This window comes from Pseudochaenichthys georgianus, chromosome 7 (genome assembly GCF_902827115.2).
Source record: "Pseudochaenichthys georgianus chromosome 7, fPseGeo1.2, whole genome shotgun sequence".
In the NCBI taxonomy this organism is placed as follows: domain Eukaryota; kingdom Metazoa; phylum Chordata; class Actinopteri; order Perciformes; family Channichthyidae; genus Pseudochaenichthys; species Pseudochaenichthys georgianus.
Window position 1 is genome coordinate 34,658,857 of NC_047509.1, and position 9,776 is coordinate 34,668,632.

Genomic DNA, 9,776 nt, shown 5'->3' on the forward strand with positions numbered 1-9,776 from the left:
GATGGGGTCGTTACTAAAAAAAAGTAATATATTACATATTACTTTAAAAAATATATATATATTACACTACTTCGTTACTCTCTACATAAAGTAACTCGTTACTCTACTCGTTACTTTACTCGTTACTTTACTCGCAGGGCCGACCCGCCCCTCCCTACAGGCAGATCACGCAGACTGCGGCGCACCTACAGTGTAAGCGCGCCACAGTTTTGCCTCTGGGAGACTCCACTTGCACGCCCAATTACTATTGCAATAAGGAAGACATAACACAAGTCTTTCTTTGTATATGCTCTTTAATAAAATAGGCTACCAGCCTACCACAACAAGCTAACAGTCTGTGAAACTTAAAGAGCATTTCAAGAGAAAAATTGTAATAACGGAACAAGTGGGCCATATCAATGTGATGTGACACTGGCAAAAATAAACAAATACTTTACAAATAAATAGCCTGTATAAAACAAAATAAGAGGTTGGCCTTGATAACACATTAAATACACAAATATTGATTGCCTCAACAAAAAAAGGCCTATCAGCAAATAGCCTAAAGGCTAATGAAAAAGAACACAACCTAAAGCATGAGCTTCATTAATTGAACAGTAAGCTACAACATATACAATATAGTCAACATGGCCTTTTAACATCATTAATAACAATCAAAAGTGAAAATAGGCCAAAGTGGCATTGGCTGTGAACATAGGCCACACTCCCTCTCATGATCTCAGACTGAACACTTCACACTTATTTGATGTGTTTGTCACTGAAGCAGTGGTTATACCGCATTAGGAGGAGTCTCTCAAATAGATCGGACCTTACAGCCATGTTTCCGGCTCCAGAACCGGACCTTACAGCCATGTTTCTGGCTTCAGAACCGGACCTTACAGCCATGATTCTGGCTTCAATTCCGGCTCCAGTTCCGACTCCAGTACCGGCCCCAGCAGCCATGGTTCCAGACCAGTTTTGGCCCCAGCAGCCATGGTTCCAGACCTAGTTCTGGCCCCAGCAGCCATGGTCCCGGCCCCAGTTCCGGCCCCAGCGGCCATGGTTCCAGACCCAGCTCTGGCCCCAGCTGCCATAGTCCCATCTCTTGTCCCTTCTCTAGTCTCTTCTCGAGTTCCCCCTCTAGTCCCTTCCCAAGTTCCTTCTCTAGTCCCTTCCCTAGTCCCTCGTCAGGTCACTTCTCTAGTCCCTTCTCTAGTCCCTTCTCCAGTCCCACCTCTAGTCACTTCTCAGGTACCAACTCTAGTCCCATCTCAAGTCCCTTCTCTAGTCCCTTCACTAGTCCCTACTCAAGTCCCTCCTCTAGTCCCTCCTCTAGTCCCTTCTCTAGTCCCTTCTCCAGTCCCATCTCTAGTCCCATCTTTAGTCACTTCTCTAGTCCCTTCTCAAATCCCAACTCTGGTCCCATCTCAAATTACCTCTCGAGTCCCCTCTCCAGTTTCTTGTCAAGTCCCCTCTCCAGTTCCCTCTCGAGTCCCCTCTCCAGTTTCCTCTCAAATCCCCTCTCAAGTCACCTCTCGAGTTCCATCTCAAGTCCCCTCTCAAGTTTCCTCTCTAGTCTCCTCTCGAGTTCCCTCTCAAGTTCCCTCTCAAGTCCCCTCTCAGGTCCCATCTCGAGTCTCTTCTTGAGTCTTCTCTCAAGTTCCCTCTCGAGTATCCTCTCAAGTCTCCTCTCGAGTTCCCTCTCGAGCCCTCTCTCGAGTCCCCTCTCGAGTTCCCTATCGGGTCCCCTCTCAAGTCACCTCTCGAGTCTCCGTTCAAGTTCCCTCTCGAGATCCCTTTCAAGTCACCTCTCAAGTCAACTCTCAAGTTTCCTCTCGAGTTCCCTCTCAAGCCCTCTCTCGAGTTCCCACTCAAGTCCCTACTCATGTGCTGTTGGAGGTCTCGCAGACTACTCTTCTGCCGAGGGTCCTGCCAACCCCATGTCCTGAGCCGTTGGAGGTGCCGCAGACTGCTCTTCTCCCGGGGGTCCTGCCAACCCCATGTCCTATGCTGTTGGAGATCCCGCAGACTGCTCTTTTGCCGGGGGTCCTGCCGACCCTATGTCCTGTACCGATGGAGGTTCCGCTGGGGGTCCTGCTAACCCTTTGTCCTGTCCCGTTGGGGGTCCCGCCGACTACTCTCCTGCCGGGGGTCCTGCCAACCCTATGTCCTGTCCCATTTGGGGTCCCGCCGACTACTCTCCTGCCGGGGGTCCTGCCAACCCTATGTCCTGTCCCGTTGGGGGTCCCGCCGACTACTCTCCTGCCAGGGGTCCTGCCAATCCTATGTCCTGTTCCTCTGGGGGTCCCACCGACAACTCTTCTGCCGGGGGTCCTGCCAACCCCTTTTCCTGTTCCGTGGGGGATCCTGCCGAAGCCTGTCCCACCGGCTCCGGTTCCTGTTCGGCCGACACCGGGTCCTGCCCGGCCTCCGGAGCTGTCTGGTCTTCGCCCTCGAGCCCGGCCCCCTGAGTGCCGTGGTCTTCGCCCTCATGCTCGGCCCCCTGAGTTCACTCCCTGTGGCCAGACCCCCACCTTGGACTCTGCCTTGCCCCCGGGCCGTCCGCCCGAGTCCCCCACCTTGGACTCTGCCTTGCCCCCGGGCCGTCTGCCCGAGTCCCCCTTCTCGGCTTCTGCCTTGCCCCCGGGCCGTCCGCCCGAGATCCCTTCCGCTGTCAGCCCAAAATCCCGTCCTCCTGACCCCCTCCACCCACCCTGGTGGCCTAGTGATGCGTCCCTCCTCCGGATCCCCTCCACCCACCCTGCTTAAGGTTTTGGACTTTTGTGGGTTTCTTTTTTTTTAGGGACGTCTGGAATCCGTCCCTTGAGGGGACGATTATTGTGTTATGTCACGTTTTGTATGTCTTGTTTTGGGTGTTTAGCTGTTCTCCCAGTCATGTTTTCCTCTTGGTATATTGTCTGGTCTTTTTCCCTGTCGTTAGTTTCCCTGGTGTGTCTAGTTGTCTGATTATGTTCACCTGTGGCACTTGTGTTTCTCCTCCCTTGCCCGGCTGTGTCTCGTCTTGTGATTACCCCTCCCTGTATTTAGTCTAGGCTCTTCCTGTGTTCAGTGTTGGTTCGTCTTTTGTTTGTGACTGAGTTCACCGGTGAGTGTTCTGTTTTGTCCCAGTTATTATTTTATCCTTGAAATAAAGGCAATATCAGTGTAATCTGCATTTGGGTCCTGCTTGCTTCACCCACCATAACACGTGGATAACAGCTTCTGGCATGGACACAGTTTGCACCTCACCGTCACATTCCTGTCTAGTCTTCGGACAAACTCAAAATAATGGGCATACCTCCACCCCTCGAAAGTTTTCGCTGACTCAGCCATGTTTATGCAGCACTGCAAGTGGAGATGTGGACGCGCAAGTCGCGGTCGCGCAGATTACGTACATATAAACCTGCGGCGGAAACCCCTCTTGTCTGTCAGTGTGATTATGACTGATTTTATAAAAGTAACGAAGTAACGCGTGTCGGGGCAATGTTAGTAACTGTAGTGTGATTACTGAATTATAAAAAACGCGTTACACTACTCCGTTACCGACAAAAGTAATATTATTACAGTAACGCGTTACTTCCAACTCTGACTGTGGCAATGTGTAAAACAAAGACAATCACAGAAGAAGAAAACCAGACAAAAGATGCAAAGCCAACTGTATTCTGGATGGGCTGGCCATACAGGAATACATTAGCAGAACCTAAAGAGAGACACAAACAAATTGATAGTGTTGTTGTCAAGACCACCATACTGTACCAAGACCAAGTCATGACCAAGACCGGCGTGTACAAAGACCGAGCCAAGACCAAGACCAAGGTAGGGCAAGACCAAATCAACACTATATAATACAATTACAAAAAAATTACGAGGGGGAAGCAGCCCTTATAGACCAGTCCCATGTACACACATTGCGGCGCATGAGCACAAATATTTAGAGTCTCGTGAGTGCTTAAAAGTAAGTCAGTGAAGTCAGGTTATTGGTTGCATTTCAAACAGGGCGTCTTACATCCAATCACATCTAGGGTTGGGTGTCGTTTGGATTTTAACGATTCCGGTTCTTCTTTTCGATTCCGATTTCCGATTCCAATATTAACTTAATATTAATATAGGAGCTAAAACGCTTTCTCTAACACATAACCTACATTATGTGTTAGAGAAAGAACATAAAATAGGTTGATAAAGATGAAGCTGTTTGACGGGCAGCGGAGCTACCCGTCAAACCCCTGTACCGGACAATTTTAATTTGTTCCGAATCAGAACCGGGTTTCGGTACCCAACCCTCATCACATTCCCAGCCACAGCAGTGGTCTTGATCGGTATTAACATAAGTGTCGAGGTACGAGTCGATTCCGAGAGAAGACCAAGAAAGACCTTTAAAAAGTGGTCTCGAGACCAAGACCGGTCTTGAGTACTACAACACTACAAACTGAACCCAATAAAGCTTAGTTTGAGAACTGAACCAACCTCAGAAAAGGGAAGCCGGGTGTAGTTTAGCTAAATTGATAGAGCTCGTGTAAACAAGGCAGAATGCAGTTGCTGCGATGAAATTGTGCTTTGATAGACTGAAAAAGACGCTTTGAACAGCATGGCATGTTTTAACCTCCTTCATTTAATATGTTTTTGGACAATTATGATGAAAACAAATCCAAAACAGACAGTCTCTCTCATATGATTTGAATATTACATTACATGTCACTTGTTAGACGCTTTTATCCAAAGTGACTTACATACTCAATACTGTGGGCAATCCCCACAGGACCGATTTGGGGTGAAGTGTCTTCCCCAGGGACACAACGACATGCTAACTGCAGTGGGGTTTGAACCTGTGACCCCCTGATCCGAACACCAACTCACAACCCACTGCACCACACGCCCACAGTCCCGAATATCAAAGTCTAACTTCCCGCTTTGCTCAGTCGGTTTGAAGTCAGCTGCATGTTTCCCAAGGCTGAAACACCGCCTGTAGACTTCCCTCCCTTCACAAAGAAAACCAAAGCTTCTCTTTGAGTAGCGTCAGATTTTTATGATGCAAAAGGCTTTTACCAAATAACAAAATCATGTTAAGGTCAGCCAGCAAGTCCACAGAAGTACAAATAAAAAGGCTTCAGAAGTTGGATATCCTTAGCTTTTATGCAATTTACATCATAATGAAATATTTGATCAATCATTATATTAATGGACCAGTTTTTTTGGGGCATATCTATCATGCTTTGTTATTACATTTTATATTACAAAGCTCATTCATTTGATGTTTGTTCATTTTCAAGTTTTTTTCCATTTGACTCAGGAAAGAAGATACATTTTAAATAGACATGCAGGGCAATTACTCTCAATACAAATCACAATGTGAAAGATAACAGAATAAGCCCCCACACAGGCAGTCCCCATAAAAAAAAAAAGTATTAATGAGGAGACGGTAAATCTGACCAGGGTGGAATTGTTATGATGCGAGTCGCCCTTTTTGACTAGACACCATTATTGCCCATATCCTCTTCTCTGACAGGGTCGGCCCAATTTGTCACATTACATAGCAAAACATTGTTAAGAGCGCTTCGTGAGCTGGATGGAATAAGAGGAAATATTGTAATGTATATAACCCCGAGTGGGAACCTGTAGCGCGCAGACACACCCACACACACGCACACACACGTAGGAAATGAAGCGCTGAAAGGTCAATAAGATTCACCAATTACTGTAACTCATTACTCACAGTGGAGAGAAGGAGCGGGGGATGAAACGGTACACTGAGAGAAGACAGCTGCTGGTGAAACGTTAATAATAGTTGGATAAATAATCTGTCTGTCTTGCCATAACCCGCACCCCCACCTCACTTGATGCATTTGGCTGAATCCTCACTCACTAGCCCATTTCCTGCATTTATTCTACCTTTTCGACCACAAGAGGTGCCGGGCGCTGGCATTGTCCTTGTACCACCTTTTTCTCCCCTCTCATTTATTTCAATTTGTCATGCTTTGCTCCCCTCCCTCGGTGTGGGGTGGCGCGTTGAGGAGCGGTGCATCGGGAGAAGTGAGGAGAGATGAGCAAAGAAATTGGTATCTCCACTCTTGCTATAATGAAACATGTAGATGCGGCCGCAGCTATGCCTCTGCATTAATGGCTCGGATGAAGGGGGAGAGGGGGAGGAGAAGGGATCAGGCAGTCACCCTAATAACCCTCAAATCCAGGTCAGACAGGAATACCGTCAGATAATCAGCGCTGCCACCTTCCCTCCATCTGCCATCATGGCTGGAAAAAGGCGTGTGTGTGTGTGTGCATGCGTGCGTGTGTGTGTGTGTGTGTGTGTGTGTGTGTGTGTGTGTGTGTGTGTGTGTGTGTGTGTGTGTGTGTGTGTGTGTGTGTGTGTGTGTGTGTGTGTGTGTGTGTGTGTGTGTCATATATTTCCTTGACAGGAATGAATATTGACGTTTTTCATCTAGGCCGAGATTAGACTGTTAGCAAACTTCCTTTAAATTGTTCCTCAGTTTAAATCATAGACGAGATCCTCCACTGACAAAGTGGCTGGGATATTACCTGGAAATGATGATTGACTGGTGGGATGGCATGCATTCATGTAGGAGTGACATAGTGAAAAACTGAGTCTACATCAACTGCGAAACAACAAGGCCCTTCAGAATAAAAGACCCAATGTCTCAGTGGCTCTTAAAAAAAGTATACTGCAACATGGAGAGTTTGAAAAATGTTCATGTAAGTTTCGTTTTTTGTTGTTATATAGAACCGCAGTGACGCTTCGTAAAACCCGGAAGTAAATTAGCATTTTTAGCACTTCCGGTTCCTTCGTCAAAAAGCAATGCATTTTCTCCATAAGGTTTTGGAAAATAGCTCGAAATAAGGTCTGTGGTTGACACAAATTTAAGCGATAAATCACGTTTTGTTCTATGACATTAAATACATCAGCAGTGACCCCACTGGTGATTTTTGAAGAGTTTACGTGTCTGAAAAACGATGGTTGTTACCGAGTGGCTGAATAGGACTACAGAAATTGTCGAGGCCGTTGTACGTCATTACGCCTAACACGTAAACACTCCCGCTAAATTTGTTTTCCCCTGTGTTCTGCTTGAAAGCAAGTACCTGCCTATCTTTGGTATCTGTATATCTATATCTGACCATTAGAATCTGTATTTTTGAAATTGTCATTTTTAACACCGTAGTTTTACAAATTATAGAATAATTAATTACCAGTGTTTTCCAATTTTACTCGGCAGTTTGTTTCATTAGCTAACGTTAGCTAAAGCTAGCGCTACTATTTAGCTACGCAATTGTTGCTTTGCTCCGGGTTGCAGCCACAGGTCTTCGCATGAAACGTGCTCGTTCTATCGTTTCCCGGCCAATGTGTTTCAAAGGAGAGTCTGGATTCGTGCTATGAGGTAAGCTGACGTTACATTTTTGTCCATGTCAAGGTGAAATGTAAATGATGGGTAGTGTATCGCCGTTTTAGAGATGGCGCTGCTGAAAAGACCGCAACATAAGTAAAGATAATGAATACATCATATTAAAACCTGTGTGGCTTATATGATAAGTCTAATTAGTACAAGCAGCATAACGTTTCACCATGTGACTAAAGATTGTATTCAGGGAAATCAGTTTGACATATTGAACTAATAACAAATCACCTCTGACTGGCAGAGAACTCTCTGCTCCATAGCTTCTCTTGGACGTAAAATCACATGTACATTTTACATTTATATTCAATTTAATATTCCGTCCCTCACATACTTTGTATATATAATAACTTATATTTTGTTTTTCTTGTTATGCTGCTGCAACACAAACATTTCCCGAATTGGGATCAATACAGTAATATGTTATCTTAATTAATTAAGAAATTATTATAAACTATTATAATTAGTGAAGCAGCTGACACCTAATTTCAATATGGATTAATCTACCTTTATTTCTTTAGTTCAATTTTCATCTATAAAAATGTCAAAATAGTGAAAATGTTCACGAGACAAAGTGCAAGGTTATATCTTTAGATGTTTTGTTTTAGCCTATGTACTGTATGTCTTAATGCTCTTATATGTGACGGTGTGACTTCCATGAAACTAATATTTTATATCTTCCCAACAGACGAGCTGACAGGAAACCTAAAACACTTTACCTCCAGCACAGCGGAAGACCCTACTAGACCATCTGGAGATGCCCCCAACAAACCTGACTCATGGACCTGCATATTGGTTGCAGTGGTGAATGCCCTGACGCCCTGACATTCATTCATAGTCCCCCACTGTATAGACAAAACACCATCAAGGGCCTGTTGTTGCCCTAGCACCCTGGCACTAAGGGAAGCAGTCACACGCTTTGACCTCAGGACAGCTCCAAAGTTGCTGCTTCCTTTCCTGAACAAATGCCAGTTTGGGTTGGTTCGCTGACCAGTGGTAGCCACCCGAATTGCCCTCTGTTGCTTCTCAGACAATGCCATGCTTGCCACAATTGCCTCAGGTCCCTGATGCCAAAAAAGATTTGAGAAGTTCAGGAACAGTAACGGAGCGTCCACACTACAGCTTCAAAAAAAGCTTGGAGCTGGGCGTGTCTGTAGCTTGGGGATTTTATTCAAGCAACACGACCAACAACCAATCACATGAATCTCCCGCCCCCGACATACAAAGCAAAAACCCCCGGGGATTGTATGGGAGCAATATATATATAAACTCCCCAAACAGGCGAAAACCTACCAGTTTCACCCACTGTCTCTGCCACCTCCCTCCATGCCTGGTTCTTCCGGTTTGTATCCCGGTAGGTGAAGAGGGTCTGGTCATACAAAACCGGGTGATTTGCTACAGCGATAATTAGTTTCTCCTCCAACTTTTTTTGAAATATAGAAATGAACGGCGGGATATCTCTCCCAGTTTAGACGCTGTTTGATTGGCTACGGCTTGAGCTGTCAGATTTTCCGAAACGGGATTTGATTGGCTGGCGCTGGCCACTCTGGCGTCTCCGACGGAGACGGACCGCTCTGCTACCCACAATTCAGTTCGGCGAAAAAGCGAGGCAACGTGACGTCACCCCATTCAAAGTGAATGGGCAGATTGGAGTTGTCGACGCTGTAGTGTGGAAGGGCCGTAAGTGTTTCCAAGCTGTAGTGTTCCTCTTCTGGCTCGGGGGAGAGAAGCCAAGAAATTCCTGAGAACCTGCCCCCGAGTCTGTTCCTCAGCCAGTCACGATCTTCGGAGGTGGGCTCTCTTGTCAGCGGGTTGAATGACTTATTGGTTGGAGGAAATAGCTCCTCCACTGAATGCATACGTTTAGCTGCCTTTGGCTTCTTCCACTTCCACCGTCAGTGCAGCTGAAATTGTGGATGGCAAAGATGGCTAATGCAGCTGCATGACTGCATTTCCATTCTCCACGTGGGCATTCACATTTTGTGGAGAGAATTCCCTCTTCTCCTGTAGATACCTGTGGTGGTGGGATTGTTTCATTATTTAAAATATATTTACATTTGTAATGCCTTCCCAATTATCCCTTTATTTGTTTATAGCCTACTGTATGTTTATTTTATGGATATTTCTGTGTTTTCTGGTGTGTAATATTTGTAATCTTGGGGCCTCTTCTCTTTAACATCTACATGCTACCACTGGCTCAGATAATGAAGAACAACAAAATAAGTTACCATATGCGGATGACACACACATTTACGTAACCATTTCACCAGGAGATGATGCTCCAATTCAAACACTGAGTAAGTGCATTGAAGAAATCAATGACTGGATGTGTCAGAACTTTCTCCAATTAAACAAAGATAAAACTGAGGTAATGGTCTTTGGAGCCAGGGCAGAACG